The 19,792-nt window shown below is 42.5% G+C and overlaps 1 pseudogene; it reads right to left on the reverse strand.

Moving 5' to 3' along the window:
* Positions 1-17,175: 17,175 nt before the first annotated feature.
* Bcl2l12-ps1 (Bcl2 like 12, pseudogene 1) lies at positions 17,176-17,951 on the reverse strand (annotated as a pseudogene).
* Between the last annotated feature and the right edge of the window lie 1,841 nt (positions 17,952-19,792).

Genomic DNA, 19,792 nt, shown 5'->3' on the forward strand with positions numbered 1-19,792 from the left:
AAGGAAACTTCGTGGAGTCAGTTTCTCATTCACCTGGGTTGTAGGGATTGACTACCAGGCTTACCTGACAAGTTCTTTTCCCCTCTGAACCTTCTCACTGGCCCAAGACTCATGCTTTCTTGAAGTGTATGCTCTATGGTTTTAAAAGGGGACAGGAACAGACCAAAAGTAAACCGCATGGCCAGAGAGGGAAGGGTGCACAAGAAAAAAAAAAAGAAAGAAAGGAAGGAAGGTAGGAAGGAAGGAAGGAAGGAAGGAAGGAAGGAAGGAAGGAAGGAAGGAAGGAAGGAAGCCAGAATAGAGTTAAGAAAGGTCAGAATTGTAAAAGGGCACTGTGTTTGACTGGCTTCATCCCGGGACAGGTCTTGGGAAGGCAGACCTCCAAGACTTTATTTTGGTACCAACTGCAGCAAACCGTAGGGCGCTCACACCCCGAGTGCGAATCATCTACGAATCAGGTGTCTGATTTGGATGATTGCTTTTATCCTTCTCAGCTCTGTACTCAAAATGCACCACTTCTCACTCGCTCCAATAATGAGGAATAATGCGTGTCTTAATGGAGCTTCTCCATTAAAAGGTTTTGGAAATAATATATAAAATTAATGGTTTACAAGAATAGTTTTAGACACTTGAAAACACAGCTAACCTAAAGACCTTCCGTGTACCATGAATACATTCACTCCCTGACTAAAAATGAATCCCAAAATTGGTTCTGATTTTTATTTAAAATTCAAATGTCTGATGTCCTTAAATTGAACAAATGATATTTTAAAATATTTCTATCAGCCTCCAGCATCTGCAGATTGCGATTTGCATTTTGAAATTGGCTGCTTGAAATGAAGGAGACTGAGCGCGTCCTTCTCCTTCTCCTATTCCCCTCCTGTTATTTAATGAAACGCGAGAGGTCAACCCTTTGTCCTTAAATTAGTTCCCATAAAAAAATCTTTTTGTGTTCTGCAGCTTGTTATGATGTCTTGAGGCTGGAGGAAACGTTGTCATTAATTACGTCTTTGTTGAATATGGATCTCTATTCAGAGTTAGTTGAACAGTTTCAAACAAAATTAGCATCCGGCGACACTCAGCTAGCTTTGGGCTGGTTATCAAGACTATTTTTCTCCTTTCTCCCCCCTTTCCTTTCTCTCTTTAATTTTTTTTTTAAAGCTGCGAGAATGCCATTCAGCAAGTGCGTATTATCTAATATATTCAGCTTTCGGTTGCCACTTTTTCCAGATGAAGGTGAGCTTAATTGAGGTTGTCCTTTTAAGTTTGTAGAGCCCTTCAGCGTCCCACACAAAAGCACGTAGAGGCTTTTCATTTGTCTTGAGTATGTTTCAGATGTACAAATATTATTTACTTTAAGCTCTGAATCAAAAGGTGTGCTGTAACTCTGTTAAATGAAACATTACTCAGGGCTGAAATATATATATATTTATTTATTTATTTATTTAAATTGAAAGCAAGCCTTTTCCCACTCGTTATCAAAAAAAATTTTTTTTTAATATGACAGGAACCCAATGAACAAGTTTTAGGATTTATGGTGGGGGAACTGTTTGGCAACACAGTCGCAGCAAGCAAGCACTGAGTAAAGAAATGTATTCTCGCTTCCACTGAGGGTAAATATTACAGATCCACCGTGCGGCCACACGCTCCGAAGTTAGTTCCTGTCCACTATCCTGGTGCGTGGATAAGACGAGGGTGAAGCTTAACCCTGAAGAACTGAAGCTCGTGGGTGGAACACACACAAGTGTATGGACATCCATGGGGGAATTTTGGAAGAGAGAGAGAGAGATTTGGCTACAGCCCCAGTCTATTCACTCCGGTTTGTAGGATGAGGGTCACAAAGGCGGACGAAGGGATTTCATTCCAGGAGCATCTAAATCAAAATATTAGAAACGATTCTTCATTCCAGGCCATGTGGAAAAATAGGATAAGATCTCTCTCTCTCTCTCTCTCTCTCTCTCTCTCTCTCTCTCTCTTACGATTTTAATAATACGGACAAAAAGTCCACAAGTATCGCACTAGCAAGAGTGGATTAATTGGCCTAGGAATGAAATTTTCAAACAGTCCAATGGATGAAAACGATTCCCTGTTATAGAGAAAACAAAGGGTATGGGGCTTTGATGAGGGCCTTGTATATCTTTAAACTATTTTGTATGAATTTTCCTTCCTTTCATTTACTTCTGTCTCCTTCCCCGAGTACAGAACCAGAGCTGCTTGTTGTTAAGCATTCCCTGGGAAGAGGCACTAACCTTGCATTGCTTTTAAGTATAATGTACATTTTTCATTTTAAATGGGGGCTCATAATGACATTGTGTAGAAGGGATTCCAGGCCTCCCTGGTTATCACCATGTCTCCTTGAGCTGCGCTTCTGGAAAAAAAAATGCGAAGAAGGTGGCTCTCTGGAATGAATAAATTCTGTAGCCTGCCTGTAATTATTTATTAAAATAGATTAAAGAAATAGACTAGAAAGGAACCTGCCACCCGTGTTAGAGAGAACATAATAAGAGTACACAGAAAAGGAAAATTAACACCAGGGAGGGAAGAATGTAAGATATGCGTGTTCAATAACACAGCCATCTCTGCATTGTTGGCTCACGGGCAGACACACTCCTGGGTTTTTCATTTGGCAGGGTGGGCTGTGCTAATGAAAACGTGGGTTACTAATACGGATGTGTATGTCTCTAATTAACATTAGAATTGAGTGGTAAACATAACCAGGAGAGAATTCAACAGAGAAATGGGCTAAAAGAAACCAGTGTATCAGCGGGGGAGGGGAAGGAGGCGGGTTCGAAAGAAGAACTCGTCAGCCTTTCTTCAGATGGGTTTAATTTTGTCACTTGAGTCCAAATTGGAAACCCGTTTTCTAGTACAATTGCTTCTGTGTTTAGTGGGTGTTCCGGACTCTTTATTACAGGGGAATTTTATAAACTTGGCACCTCATCATCAAGCCATCGTGGGGGTCAACTTCCCACTTGTGCTTCCGGCTCTAAAGCAAGTACTTTCCTAACGCCTTCTGATATGTAAGATTCACCGTGGGTTCTGAGATGAGCTTTCAAACTTAATCCTTCACCGAAGCACCCATTTGTCTCTTCTTGTTTAAACTGCTAACGTTCTGCTAACTTTTATCAGACACAATAGACTTCCTTAACGTGGCATCAAGATCAATGTAGGTTTATGTGGATTCTGTGTTTTTGTTTTGTTATAACTGTGGTGCCTCTTTGTCACGCTTGGGGGTGAGTAAAGGGGAGCAGGAGGGGCTTAACTTTACTGCCCATGCTAATATTATTCATGCATTCCTTTTTTAAAAAATACTAAATATATAATTGGAAATGCTATTTGTAGACCGCTGCCTTAAAATATTTTAAACCATATTTAAACCACATTTAGCTAAAGAAAACAAAAAACCTTGTCACCTTTTTTTTTTCCAGAAAAGATATGTTAGCATGGATTTTTTTATTGTGCTACTTCAACTTCACCAGGATATTAGGATAGAATAATATGCTGTGATGCTTATCATGAAAAAACAAAATACAGTAAACGCACAGTAAGAGGAAATGCTTCTTCTAGGAAAACAAGCATTTTTGTCTTTTATATTATTTTTTAAGACGATTTAATCAAACTGATAACAAGATTCATTGGAAATGGTAATATCTAAAATAAAATAAAATGAAATGAAATAAAATAAAAAATCAGCATTTGATTTCCTTTTGTATCCATTGGGCTAATGTAACCTACATGCTTTGGAGGCAAAGAGAAAAAAAAGCCTCTGCGTTCTTTAGCCACAGGAATACTTGAGAATTTCAGCAAAGCTCAAGTATGATCCTTGTGTTTAATCAATTTAAGGACGACTCTCTTTCTTGGTAAGATTTAATGCTTAGCCCCCAAAAATTGTATCAAAAGAAAATTTACATTTCCAGTGTAATAGGCCTTTCCTTGTTAATTTGTTGGGGGGAAATGCATACAAATGTATCTCTCGAGAAATGCCCTGCATCTGCACCATAATCAGATGCAGGCGTGGCAGGCTTCTGAGCTCTGCACAGTGGACCGAGCGCCAGTGGCTTGCCAGTTTTGAGGCTCAGGAAAGCAGAGACCTCATGAAAATGCACAGCCTGAATTCTCATCGCAGCGGGTCGCCTCACCACAAAGTTATTGCCAGGGGGACAGTGTTCATTAGCTTCACCGATTCCATACTTCTGTTTATCTATCTATTACCGTCTCAGCAAAGTAAATCATTCCTGGTTTTTTTTACCCCAGATCCAGTCCCTTCTCCTCCCTCCAAAATCCAACATTTGTTACCCATAAATGGGGAAATGCTCCAGGACAAGGGTAATAGCGTAAATTGAATTTTCCTAATGATTTAGTGAATCCCAACACACATTTTTACTTTGTTGTTTAGACTCAAGAAGGCATAAAATCTCCACCATCTATTTATCACGTAGTTATTTTAATGTAAACATGTGTCCGTTTAGATGAAGTGTTTTCATTATTAAGCTAATTCCAGTGTGTCTCAGATAGACCATGAGAAGGGGGCAGAGCTCCGGCTCACAGGACCCAACCTGCCTTGGCTCAGCCTGCTGTCAGATACGTCTTCATTAGGTTTTGTCATTCACCGGTGGCAAATGCTGTATAAACGGGATGCCGATCAGGCCCGCCTTGATAACTTGTCTTATCTCATTAGTTTTCACATCAAAGTTAATCAGCAATGTGAATTGTAATTGCTAGAGGAGACAATGCGTAGATCGCTGGTCACCCCCCCTCCCCATGGCATCTTGAAACATCAGCAGGCTGGTTGGAGCAGATAGGCTCGGAAGGAAAATGATGTGGAAGGCATAATAAGCAAGCTGCTCAGAATTAATGAGCTAACCCAATAAGAAAAGAATGGCCAATCAATGTGAGTTGGGCAAATATAATTTAGAAATAATTGCTTGATTGGTTGCCTATAGTAGACTGATTTGACCACACACAAGGATTAAGAATTAAGATGTCAAGGCAAAAAAATAATTTGGCAACCGAGGGCATGTAATTTTTGTGTCCTTCTTTTTATGATTGAAAGAGATGTGTGTTTGATACGCTATTCGCCGGAATGAAAACATTAGACACCCTCTTGTTCTCTTTCTGTTTCCCGCACAATGCAGGCCCATTCAGAACACAATTGTGATACTCCTGAACGGGATGTGAAGAAGGTGTGTGTGTGGGGGAGACAGACAGAGGGGGGGGGGGCTTCACTCAAAGGATGAATGGGTTGGTACACAAAGCATTTACCTCTATTTTGAGCTATAACTTGACCAGGATGGTAAAGTGATGGATGAGGAAATCTGTAAAATATATCAATCGTCTGTCTTAGGTAGGCCCAAAGAGTTCTGCTCACAGCCTACATGTTCCTAATGCAATATTTTCCTGACAGCTATTCACCAATTAGCAGAGGGCCCTTGCTGTATTCTTCTGTCTAAACTCCGGGAAGGTTCAGCCAGAAGGTAAATTTGCTTTGATCTACATTACACCTAATTGAGTCACAAGCAATGTCTCTATCCCAGCATCAAGAAATGTGAAAATGTTAGATTATTTCACTGGGGATTAAACCTAATTTTCGCGTGTTCTGCATTAACCTATTAGGCCGGCTAATCTGCATTGCTAATGTGGCTGAGGCAGCTGTCACAGCTAAAGAAAAACATGATCATGCAATCCTTGAATGAATGATTCCCGGCCTGATTAGTCTTAGTGAAGTTAGCTGAGCCCTGGTGATAAGGAAGGAAAATTCCCAGGTTGCCAATAGCTTTGAAAATTATCAGACTGTAGGCAAAAATACACCTCATGATTCACAGGCTTCGGTCCAAATGCCGAGTTGAGTGACATTATTTAAGACTGACGAAGGCTAACTCGAATTGTCACTCGCATAAATGTTTGTGTTTATTTTTAAGAGACTGATGTAATGGACGCAGATTTAAATGCTAATAGAAGCCAGCCAGACACATAAAACCCCAGGCGTTGTTACACTGTTGGTCTTTTATTAACATAGATTAAATTGTAATATTTTCTAGATAAATTGGCAGAATCAGAAAGATGCATTGCCCCCCAGGATGCTGGAAAAGAAGGACTTCTGCAAGACTTCTGGGCTTCTCATACATGTAGCAATTTGTTTACACGCCTACCATTCTCTTTTGTTATCAATTTTTAAAATGGAAATTAGGGGAAAATATATTCAGAAGGACCAGCATTGTTCTCTCCCCGCAGCTCTCTGGCCAGAACCACCTTCTCAGCTTGTCTGCTTAATTTCGAGGATTCAGCAGTGCGTTCCTTCAGCCCTATATTTTGTTTGCTGAGAGACGGTTTGCTTGCACTTCCCCATTTGATTTCAGCAGCAAAGGAGCCACCATGATGAGTCTCCTTCAGATGTAGAGAATGTTCAGGAGACTTTGGATGACTGCAAATAGAGCCAGGAGTCCATTTAATCCGATTAGCAGTTCCGCACAATAGGCCTGCCCAGCCCATTGTGGACAGAGGCCTTCACTTTGTTTCTATTAGCCCAAGAATCGGTTATCAGAAAAGTGGAATTTTGCCCCCATCAGATTGCTCAGACAATCAATAGAACACCAATGAGGAAATCATCTAATGTGTCAATATTTATTTTCTGGCCCTAATTGTCCCCAGAGAGAACTTGTTGAGTGTGCAAAGTTGGCAGTCTTGGTTTATCTGTAGACTTGATTGTTTTCCCATTGTGTGTGCCCCAAAGCAGCTACTGCCCGGGTGATAACATCCCGGAGGACAAGAGCACTGGCTGGCAAATAAAGGCATGTTAAGAGTCTAAGAAGAAAGGGTGGGAGAAGCCAGGAGACCCCTTAAGGATGAGGAAGAAGGCAGTCTCCAGTCACCAGCAAGAAGGCATATGGGAATAGGTTCCAACCCTGGGGAAGAAAAGACTAGGCCTTTTGCTTCCTCCTCCCATTCCCAGGAAGTGTGCCTCTGTGGGTAGAACCCTTTTCCTGGTATTTTGCTTCTGTTTGCCTCCTGTTAATTACAGATTTTAATATCTGAACTTATCCTGGCACTGCCTCCATGACAGTAGTAACCACTGGCAATAAAGCAGATATATATATATATCCATCCTCACTAGGAAGCTCTGGAACTCAACAGTGTAGCCCACCCTGGCCTTGATCTCACTGAGATCCACTAGCCTCTGCTTCTCCAATGCTGGGATTAAAGGTGTGTGTATGCCAAAATTGGAGCATTTCTTACCTACCACATACTGGTCTACATACGTGCTGGTGGATTTTTCTTCCCCCAGCCCCCTCACTAGATGGCTCCTATTCTTAGGCCCATTTTACAAAGAGTCACCCAGGTCCAGAAGATAACTTACCATAACTCACCAGAGGCTGTAGACTTAGACCTCAAACCTCCTGCCTCTAAGTGTCATCTGCTGAATGGAGTCCCAGGCCAGACCTAGAGAGCCAATGGCTTCTCAAATGCTGTGTCTTGAGCACCCCATTTACTTTTAGTGCCCCTAAGAGTCCCATTCCCTAGAACCTTCTTCCTTTTTCTGTAACCGCCCCTCCTCCTCGAGCCCATCACAATGGCAGAAATGGTGTGCAAGCCTGTAGCTCTCAGCTCCCTAGACCAAGTGTTTTTAATAACACTACGAGGCTCCGTCTTCACAGTCAGTATCTGGTCACAGAAGACGGGCAGAAATTTCGATTATCCAAGCCTCCTTTAGGCCTCTCAGACCACAGTGACACTTGAGTCGGTGACGATCGCTTGTGAGCAGTCAGTCACGCCTCAGCAACTTATCTGAACTGGGAACAATGGCTGTGGACAGACCCCCTTGCCCCTGCTCAGCTGAAAGGCCGCCTCCCCTCTGGTTCCCTGAGATGAGCCACGGCTCCTGAATCTTTCTGATGAAACAGCAATTGTATCTAATCATTCGACACAGCACCTGCTGTACTGGCTGCACAGAGTCATCCTCTCGGCCCGGAATTCTCCCTAACTCCAGCCTGTTGCACAAGTTAACGGGTTCTTTGCTTTTCCAGCTGGATCTGATAGCGTTTCAGAGAGCTTTTGTGTGGCTCAATATCACAGGATCACCGTACCTGTGTGGGGATGTTAACAAACCTATGTTATGAAACCCTGATACTATCTTTCAGTAAATTAAATCTGTCTTCCCTATGAATAGCAGAGTTAAGAAAGCTGAGACAAATTCCTTTTTTTAAAAAATACTTCTTTGAATTCTGTATTACTCACGTATCGATTTTCTAGTAATTCTACTGGGCTCATTCCTCCACTAATAATGTAATATCGTGATGCCAAACATATTTCTGAATTACGATAATAGCTTCTTAGAGGGTCATTAACCTCCGCATTGATCACGGGTCTAGTTGTATGCCGACAGGATGCTCGGTGATGTTTGACACGAGTGTAAATGTCGCATTGCTGCTATAACCAGCTACCACAAATGCAGTGACTTATAATAGTGAAGATCTGTTTCCTGACAGTTCTGTAGGTCAGGCGTTCTAAGTGTGTCCTAAAGGACTGAACACCAAGGGAGCTGCTAGAGATTTCTTCTAGAAGTCTCAGAGGAAATTTGAGGCAAGCTCTTCTGGATGTTGGAGATAATGTGCATTCTATAGTTGCCCTTCCTTCAGCCTTGGCACTGACACATTATTCCCCTCTGGTGTCTTGTCTTATCCAGGCTGATCCAGACACTGCATGGTAATCTCTGCATTTTAAGACACTGAGCTTGATCACATCTAAATGGCCTGGGGGGGGGGTATAGTAGACAACGTTAGAGTAGGAAAAGTCTCTATTGGTCAAGAGACTAGTATCTCTGACCTTGATGGAGACCTAACATTCTAGTCGGGTCAGGGCAATCATGAAAGCAAGAGGCTAACCCTAGGATGGCAGGCTCAGCTCAAGGCTGAGCTTACTTTAAACCATGTATTCTAGTTAGTTTTCTGTTGTTGTGAGTATACACCATGACCAAAGGCAACCCAAGAAGGAAAGGGTTTGTTTAATCTTATAGTTTACAGTACATTATGGAGTCAGGGGGAAAACTCAAGGTAGAACCTAGAGGCAAGAACTGCAATAGAAGTCATGGAGGAATGCTGCTTACTGCCTTAGTCTCTATGGCTTCCTCAGCCTGCTTTCTTAAAAAAACCTGCCTAGGGATGACACCACCCACAGTGGACCAAAACCACCACATCGATCATTATGTTGGGTTTTTGTTGTTGTTGTTGTTGTTGTTGTTTTATTTTAAGTGCCCCATAGACTTGGACAGAGGAAGGAACATTCTATCTTAGTTGACTTCTATCCCAATTGGTCAAGTGTTTCTGAATGAAATGCTGATGAACTAGCACTTGCACATTTTCCCAGGTTCGCACTAAAACATACCACTGTCATGGTACCTAAGGTGATCACCACATTACTGGTTGTAATAAAGAGAAGTCAAAAAAAATATGCATAGAGCATAAAGAACCAATACTACCCATCTGTTGGTCTGCTTGGATCTGCTAATTCACATAGCCCTAGGCCTCAACTCCCTGGCCATCAAGTAGTCTAGGTTGCTTGTTTGTGGGGCAATATACACATTTATCCACATAGGAACCAAATCCATGGTTGTTCCATCCTTAACCGGCTTCTACAATTGCAGTTACATCTTGACATGAAACCACTAATAGTTGTCCCAACATTATCCAAATCTTCATAGTGATTAGGATAATTGCCTTTAGATCAGCACAAAGAGCCAAAAATACTCAGGTTCAATGGTTTCTGCCCCATTGTATAAAAAAATACCTCTTTTGCAAGTCAGAATCTCTGAATGAAGAGAGAAAATAGTTGGAAGACACCTGAAAGTGGATAACTAGAAGTGAGAGAAAGGACTGTCAATCATCCCTGGTTTTCTCATTCATGAATCTGATAGAGACGCAGCTCTATAGTACTTTCTCAATGAATATACTGCATCTCAATTCCTGGGCTGGTGACAGCTGAACCTTCAGTGGATTCTGTCACTCTATTTGGGCTGGCTATTTCTGTCGCTAGCAATGGATCCCATGATCATCTGCCTATTGTACCACATTCTTTGCCACTAAGCTGTCCATTATTTGAGACAGCAGTATTCAGGTGATCCATGTAGTTAATCAGATAGTCTGTCAATTACTAAGAAAGTAATGTGGAAGCACCGAGTTCAAGGAAGGTAAACCTAAGTTCAGAGTGCTGTTGACTTAGCTAAGAACAAATCATTTCCCTTATGGGATGGAAGGAGTTTGGTAAAATCAGCCTTCCATCAAGGAGTCTGAGGGATGGTGCCTAGGTTTCTTCAATTGTTGAGACAAACACCAATACATGGCAGGAGCTAGATGACGCAAACATAGTGTCTACCTCTGCTACTATGGTGATTAACATAGGAAGCCACATCATGAACACTGATTTTCCTTGGTAAAGAGTCGGGTGACATTCATGGGAAGAGTCATTCAGTAGAGAGAGCCTTGGGACAAGATACAAAAATATCATGTGCACAGGTCAACTCATACCCATTCCCCAGACTGCTCTCTGCTCCTTTGTCTCATCTTGTTCTTTCCTCTGGCCAATCAGTTAACCATTCACCACTGTCAAGGAATCCATGCATATTCTTAGACACATATTCTTAGTTCACTTCTCTCTCAGTACAAAGTGGACAATCGTTGGTTCTTTCCACTAAGAAGTCCTCCCTTTATCACCTTATCGGGAGCAGCACAGGGTGGAGCTCTCATGAAAGCAGCAGTTCATTTCAGTTAGCACCAGCTTGTCACACTACCCTCCCTAGGGACCAATCCCATGAATATCCTTCCTCTGTGATGATGTCCTCCCCATCCCTACATCACTGAAGCAAATGAGTGCATGGAGGTGAGGTGTTGGAGCTTATGTTGGTTCGTATATGCTTGGCCAGGGAGGGGCACTATTAGGAGATGTAGGTCTTGTTGGAGTATGTGTGTCACTGTGGGCATTGGCTTTAATACTTTCATGCTAGCTGCCTGGAAGTCAATCTTCTCTTAGCAGTCTTCAGGTGAAGATGTAAAACTCGTACCTTCTCCTGCACCATGCCTGCCTGGATGCTACCATGCACCCACCATGATCATAGCTACCATGCACCCACCATGATCATAATAAATGGAACCTCTGAACCTGTAAGCCAGCCCCAATTAAATGTTGTCCTGATAAGACTTGAGTTGGTCATGGTGTCTGTTCACAGCAGTGAAACCCTAAGACAAAGTTACAGAAACAGTTTGCATAGATGTCTAAATGTCCATTTTCTGTTGCTGTAACAAAATAAGTAAGTTCTAAGATTAATTGATAAGAAATAGTATGGTGTATTTAATTTAGTTTGGAGTTTGGAAAGTCTAAGAACATGAAGCTGGTCATCTGGTAAGGACTTTATTGTTATACAATAACACAGTGGAAGCGATCACATGACAAGACAAAGCAAGCCTCTACTTTAAGTCATTTCCCCTCATACTAGAAAGCCCCTAATGACTCTTAGGGTCCCTACCTACAAAACTTCATTTAATCTTAGTTCCCAAAGGTTACTGTCCAACAGCATCTACTATAAATAAGACTTTTCATGTTAAGCTCCAAGCACATGAGTTCAGGGACAAAAATCTGACCCATACCACTGGACCATTTATTTATTTGACAATATGTCTTCTAGAATTACTCAGGCCCAACCCCTATAGACTTTTGCAGTATGCATTAGAATTGTGCTTTGTCAGCCTACACACTGGGTATGCTAAAACTAGGGATACTCATTCACGTTGGCAATTAAAGATGCATAGCTATTCTGTGTTCTGTGATCAGGTGATGAAAGATTAGAAACAGCAGGTGCTTGGTACGGATGGCATAGACTTACTTGGGAACCCCTAGAGATGGGGCCAAAACTAAACTCCGAGGACTTTTTTTTAAAAAAATCTAGACATCTCTATCTACCACAGGTACATCTGAAGTCATCGGGTCTGGTGATTATACAATCTGAGCAAAATGAACTTACTTTGAACTTTCCTGAAGATCAGACTCATGGGAGAAAAAAACATTCATAGCAATATTTGAAACTACAATTTATGCTTCTCCCAAAAGCCATGAAGATTCAGTAAATCCCATTCCTTTCTCTTAAAGGAAGGAGGTGTGAGAAGCAAGGGCATGAGTTTCTCACTGGAAAGGATACCTCTGCATGCTTACAGATCATTGAACTTCTGAAGACTCCATTAATGGGATAGTCCTCTAGAGATCTTTGTAAGGATTATTGGACATCTTCTTGTAACACATTTTTAATTGAGACATTAAGAACATCTGTAATGTTCTGTTCACCAGATCCTAGCAATAGAAGCTTTTGTAATTTATATTGTGACAGAGAACAGGAAAGTCTACATATCCCAGGGGAAATGTATACTGCTGTCTTTCCCACATGAAAGACACTGCTTTTGCTGCCTTTTTTCTGATGGGGATAAAAACAGCATGTTCACGGGTGCAATGGTCACATCTGAGCTTCCAGAGGTGATATTTATTTATTCCAATAGGAATCAGCATTCATTTTGCAGCTATGTTATGCCATCTGGCCAAGTCTGTGGTGCCTCACTGTGACCATTTTTGCAGTTTCCTACAAATGAATTGGATGATAATCATTTTTAAAGTCTTTGAAAGTGACCGGGGCTCTCCTGGGATGTGTTCTTCTGGTTGATTACCTTAGCCGGGACAGAAGAACAGTTTCAGGCCTTTCGCTTGGACCCTTCCATCATCCCTCTTAATCCTCACAGCAGGGAGTCAAGATGAGAATCCTGCCAGCAGCTGAGGATCTCCATCCTGATGATGCATGTGAGCAGGGAAGAATAACTCATCAGTTGGGGGTGAAGACATATTGAACACTCTGTAGAGTCGATTTTGGCCAGAATTCTGTTTGCTACCCAGTATATACATAAACTGCACTCTATGAGGGTCTACAAGGCAACCTTGGATTCTATAGCATTCCATATTTAGGTTCTATATTGTCAGCTTAGGTCTACATCAGTAGCTATCTCAAGACCTAGGTATAACCTTCGCCCTCGTGAATGGATACTCTGTGTGGTGGTTTATTTTCTTTTTCTTCCTTTTTTTATTGGATATTTCCTTTATTTACATTTCTACAAGAGCTGCTCCAAACATAGGTGTTTTTAAAAGGCACACTTCGCTGCTCATTGTTCTTTTCCTCTGAACCTCCAGCTAAAACTGGTCCATGCTCGCTCTCAAAATTTCTTTGGCTAAGACTGTTGAATGAACCCTAGTGGGCGATCACATTGATAATTTGAGAGAAACAGTAGCTGTTTGCTGTGAGCCTGCTTTGCATTGGCCCAAATTATACAACATATACATTGGTTTGGAATGTTCCTGAAACTTTGGCTTCAACAGCCCTATTTCCCAAATGTTTACTTTTACCCAGCCAATAAAGTAGTAGGCAAGGATCAGCCCAGACACACACAGACCCATAGTCCATGTTCTTTCCGTGGATCTAGAATCGTTTTCAGTTTCCCCATTTTCTTCTATGAGCTTTTCTTGTTTATATTTTGCTTTCTGCTAACTGAACCACCACAGCTCTTCCCAGAGTGTATAAGTCAGGGTTTTATTGCTGTGAAGAAGCATCATGGCCAAGGAAACTAAAGGAAAACATTTAATTGGGGCTACCTTACAGTTTGAGAGGTTCAGCCCTTTATCCTCTGTCAGGAAGCTTGGCAGCATGAGGTAGACTTAGTGCTGGAGAAGGAGCTGAGAGGTCTACATCTTGATCCAAAGGCAGCCAGGAGAAGACTTATCTTCCACCTGGGTGGACCTTGAGTACAAGGAGAACTCAAAGCCCACTTACACAGTGCTGCACTTCTAACAAGACCACATCTCCTCCCAAAAGACCATGCTTCCTAATAGTGCCACTCCCCTATGGTCAAGAATTCAAATACATGAATGTATGGGGACAAACGTATTTAAACCACCACACAGGAGCAGAGACTGAAGGAAAGGCCATCCAGAGACTGCCCCACCTGGGGATCCATCCCATATATGGTCACGAAACCCAGACACTATTGCAGATGCCAAGAAGTGCATGCTGACAGGAGCCTCATATAGCTAATTCCTGAGAGGCTGTGCCAGAGCCTTACAAACACAGAGGCAGATGCTCAAAGCCAACCATTGGACTGAGAATGTGGTCCCCAATGGAGGAGTTAGAGAAAGGGCTGAAGGAGCTGAAGGGGTTTGCAATACCATAGGAAGAACAACAATACCAACCAAACAGACCCCTCCAGAGCTCCCAGGGACTAAACCACCAATCAAAGAGTACACAGCAATGTACCTATGGCTCTAGTGTATGTGTAGCAGAGGATTGCCTTGTCAGGCATCAATGGGAGGAGAAGTCCTTGACCCTGTGAAGGCTCGATGTCCCAGTGTAGGGGATGCCAGGGCAGGGAGGTAGGAGGGAGTGGGCGGGTGAGTACCCTCATAGAAACAGGGGGAGGGAGAGGGGGATAAGAGATTTCCAGAGGGGAAACCAGGAAAGGGGATAACATTTGAAATGTAAATTAAAAGTATCCAATAAAAGAAAAAAAAAGTACCAGAAACAAGTCTGAAATGAGATGATAGTGAAAATGAGGAAGTTAGAGGTATATTCTTAGCTTAGAGACCACAAAAGACAGAGCCAGTGTAAGGACCTAGGTGTTGGTCATTTGTCTAGAGGTAGATTCTAGGGAAAGAGGGAAGAAAGTTTTACACAATATCAAAATGCAGTAAAATAGAGTTCTCTTTCAGTATCCACAGGGCATAGATCCAGGATCTCCATTGGATCTCCAGGAGTTCAGGCTCCATCTATAAAATGATGTAATGTTTGCACAGAACCCATGAACATCCTCCAATATACTTTAACTCATCTCTAGATGACTTCAGATGCCTAATATAATACACATGCTGTGAGGATAACATAGGGAATTATGTTGTGAGTAATGTACCTGCTCTGTGCAGATGTACAGAACTCACCAAATGGAGGAGCAGCTGTGTATATTAATAAGCTTGCTAATGTTGTGAGCAGTTGAGAAAAATCACACTGAATGCACACTTCACTACTTTTCTCCAAAGCATCAGAAGTTGCTAGAAATGACACTGGCTTAGGAAAGCGACAGTAATAGGTTCTCCTCTAGGACGGATGGCCTCACCATCCAATGCAAGCCCTATACCCATGGCCCAGAAAACACGATGGAAGATGGGGCAGAAAGACTATAAGACAGAAGACCAAGACATCTGCTGTGAGAGAGTCTCCTGTATATGACGAGGAAGCTGTATCTGTGGAATCTCAAAAGTGCGGTCACATCAACAAGACCAGCACAGTAACAGCACCACTTGATATGCCAGCATGGATGAGGCAAGCATCACAAAGCCCTGTCCCTAAATGAAGAGCCACAGAGCTGCTGGGAGAGAGAGAACGAGTCTTCTGTAGGGATGAGCCTCCTGATAGGTTAGCAACTCCCAAGCAGTCAGCCCTAAACACATATGCACGTAAGAACATGAAATGGACTCTGTATGTAAATGCATACACATAGGCATGTACATAAATATATGTGTATTTCTATGTAACTAATTTCAGAAGAGGTCACACATTTCAGAAGGATAAAGAGGGACATGGGAGCTGTTGCAAGAGATAGAAATATGATACTCGTGAGATTCTCAAAAAAGTTTAATAAAAAGGTTGACTGCAACTAAAAACAACAACAAACAAAAGCCCAAAAAGCAATAATAAAGAAGGGGAAAAGACCAAAAATTGTAGAGTTTATCTTATAAGTTCTGCCAGGTTCTTTTTAAAGGGCTACCTCTAAGACATTGCTTCCAGACAAGTGGGGGCAATCTCCAAGACTGAAGAGAATCTCACCAAGACAAGCAGGACGCTAGAACATGCTTAGCACACACCAACCACTGTTAAAGCCAGACGTGAAGCAAGAACACACCACAGTGGCCACCAGGCTCCTGCATCCACTCTTGGATTTTCAGATTTTGCTATTATTCTTCAGCTAAGCCACTGAGGAAGTGAGCTTGTTTGTTCTTGTTTTGTTGTTGTTGTTGTTTTAGTTTTCTAATTTGAATTAAGCTCAGTTTATCCATCTGCAGTGGTTTCAAGCAAGCCCATATGATTTTGCACTTATATTGCCTTCTATTCTTTGTCTCTCTGGGTGCCTAACACAGCAAGAAATGGCTTGAGGAGTCTTTAAACACCATGGCCCTTCCTGGAGTACAGTAACTGTATGGTAGGAAGCGGGGGTGGGGGGTTACAAAAATACCAGCAATAGAACACAGTGCTAGAACTTGGAAGAGGTCCCAAAGGATTCGGATTCTGCAAACAGCACTGTTGGCAGCTTGAGGCACTGGCCTCCGCTTGAATTTCATTTTACTTTAAGACTTGTGCCTGTTTTCCTTCAGTTGATAAGACGACGTCTTGAATTATGAATAAAACTCCAAAGCTGATGTGAAAATTCATTTGGCTCTACCTCAGAAACTTCCCAGTTTCCCACTTCCGGACTGTCAACAATGGAAATGGTTGCCTTTCGACCGTTCTTGAGAAATTATCATCAGTCTTTGACCTAGACCTTGAAGCTTCAGGCGAGACATGGCAGGCCTGCCAATTGGCTTTCTGGCTTCTTGGTGGCTCAATAAGGGGTGCCCACAATATTAGAGGTGGTTTCACCTCATAAAAACTTGGGCCTGTGAGGTAACAACCAGAACTATCAGAAGCAACCTGAAGCTACCACACCAGCCTAGTTTCTTTACATCCACTATGTCCTCTGTCATTGGGGGGAAAAAGATTTTCCTGAATTCTTGAGATGGTTATTAAAAACCCCTTCCGAAGAACCCCCTGATAACGGATACCATATATACCATAGCTTTCTGCACACTCGCTAGTTAGAAATGCCCCTCCCCCATGTGAAATGCATTACACATTAAAAGACGACCTTCATCCTCAGCAAGCATCATTTCCCTCATCTTTGAGTTCTTTTTTTTTTTTTAAAGAACAAAGCTTTTAATACAGAGACATTTCTAAACAGTCTTTTTGGCAAAAAAAAAAAAAAAAAAAAGAAAAGTAGGTCAACCACAACCTTCAACCCTGAAGTATGTGTGTCGTCATACTTTGGTCACCTGCAGCCAGTTCAGAGGGAATGCTCAGTCCGAGGGCAAGTTCAAGTCCACAGGTGAGTGGCTAGGATGCCTGCCCAGCCCCCATGGGCCTGGATCCAGGGCACGAAGCTGTGTACATGTTCAATGCTGAGGTTGGCCAAGCCCAACTACGTGCCGGCTCAGCTTCATGGCCAGTGCTAGGACTGCCAGCGGATCTGGGGGTGGCGGTGGGGGCTTGAGCAGTTTGGGGAGGAGCTGCCCCTCGGGCTAGAGAAGAGTTCCACAAGGTGGGCGAAAGAGCCTTCTGACAGGAGGGCCAGTTTATGATGCAGAGCTGGGTCAGATGCCAGCTTTTGGTTGATGACTTCCGCCTCCTCCTCCATCAAGGCTACCAGCCTGCTTAGCAGGGCTTCCTTCTCCGTGGGAGGGGGGGTCCCTGAATCTTTGAGGTGGGCGGAGACTTGAGTTGCTTCTGTACCAGCTGTTCCAGACGCTGGGCAACCAGGGCATAGAAGTCTGGAGTGGCTGGGCCAGGCTCCGAACCATAACAGTGGCGGAGGGGAAGGCAGCAGGGCCTAGAGGACCCAAGGGAAGGACCTCCTCTTCCCAGGGGACAAGGGAGGCATCTTTAGGGGAAGCTCAGGAAATCTGTTGTCTCTTCTTGGGCAGGGTTCTTGGGTGGAGTTGGGATAGGGGACCCAGCAGCTTCACTGCACCTAAGGAAGGCAGTCAGAACCTTCAGTGTGTCCTCTTGGAGACCCAACTCTTCAGAGTCGGCCATGGAGGTACCTGGATTGGGGTTCTGCCCAAGTCATACTGGCGCACACGTTTTCACTCAATTTCTACAGACTTTACTTCGGAAATTCAACTTTTCCATGCCTATGCACTGGGCTGACACGGTAACCCCATCTTTGAGTTCTAGAGCCTGTTTTTGATGACAGGTTTGAATATGACAGAAACCCATCTAGAGCTGGCTTAAATACAGAGAGGACTCTATCTTTGTGGTCCTGCGATGCCTCACCCAGATCTGTAAGAGGACCTAGACCCTTTGGGTAGATACAGGACACATATCTTTCCTAAGCAGACTTTTCACCTCCTGAATTTGTCACTATCTGACCATCTGTATTATTCTTTTGTATTTTATATAAATATATTTTATATTAATTTATATTAATATAAAATATATTTATATAAAATATATAATATTATATATAATGTGTTTGTGTCCTGTCCCTTTTTAACTTTTAAGATGACAATGTGGTCCCGTGTCATTTCAAAGATTTATGTCATAAAGCCCAATCATCACAGGGTCAGTTGTTCTAGCTTGGAAATTTCCAGAGAAAATTTCTGATTGGATCACCATGTTCCAGTCAACTCTTAAAATAACATGGTAGACCAAGTGTCAAAAAAGAAAGGAAAAGGAAAAAGAGGGAGGGAGGGAGGGAGGGAGGGAGGGAGGGAGGGAGGGAGGGAGGGAGGAAGAAAGGAAGTTAGGTACATTGGTCAGAGATAGGTGGCCAAAAAACTTAGCAAAAGTCTTACTCACTGATCCCTAAGATTTCTGGCATCAAGCAGCCCTCTTTGCATTATCTGCTTGACCTAAGCTAATTCTCAAATTCAAGGTAGCCAATGTCTGTGTTCCCCAACCACAGGTTTGTCTGTCCCAGGATTGAGCCTACTGTAATGTAATCTGAAAGACCCTCTTTTAGATTTAGATTTTAATAATTACATATATTAATTGTGTGACATAATGGGCTTCATTGTGACACTGTTATAAATGCATAGTGTGCTTCAGTTCTATTCACCTGTCTCTTTTGTTTCCCCCCCTCTCCCCCTCCAGGCTCCTTACATTTTTTCAATAATATCCTGTGGTGGTTTGAATGAAAATGACCTCTACAGGCTCATAGGGAGTGGTCCTATTAGAAAGGGTGATTTTGTTGGGGCAGGTGTGGCCTTGTTGAAGGAAGTGTGTCACTGGGAATGGGCTTTGAGGTTTCAAAGGCCCAGTGTCACTCTCATCCTGCTGCCTGCTGATTTAGTTGTAGAACTCTTAGCTCCTCCAGCACCATGTCTGCCTGTCAACTGCCATGCTTCCTGACATGATGATAACGGACTAACTCCAAACCTGTAAGCGAGCCCCAGTGAAATATTTTCCTTATTAAGAGTTGCCATGGAATTGATGTCCCTTCACAACAGTAGAAACCCTAACTAAGACATCATTCCCCCTCAACTGCCATGTCTTTCTGCTCTAGACCTAATGTAGAAGAGAAAATGAACAACATTCAATTTTCTGACCCTGTCTTATTTTTCTTAACATGATGCCAATTCCATCATTTACCTGAAACAGCATGGTTTTCTTCTTCTTTGTAATTGCATAATATCTATTGCATGCATATGCCATGTTTTCTTTACATGTCATCTGTTGGAGAACATGTAGGCTGATTCCATAGTTAGTTATTATGAATAGTGAGATGATGAACATAGATGTGCAGGTATGTCTGGAGGTGTGCTGACTTAGATAAACCCTTTGGGGATATAACCAGTAATGTGAATTTATTACTTGTTACATTGCTGTGAAGGGAGAGTTTATTTTGGCCTACAGTTTACAAGGATACATTCCATTAGGGCTCAGAAGGCAGAGCAGGCATGAATGGCAGCTGTC

Source organism: Rattus norvegicus, chromosome 3 (genome assembly GCF_036323735.1).
Source record: "Rattus norvegicus strain BN/NHsdMcwi chromosome 3, GRCr8, whole genome shotgun sequence".
NCBI lineage: Eukaryota > Metazoa > Chordata > Mammalia > Rodentia > Muridae > Rattus > Rattus norvegicus.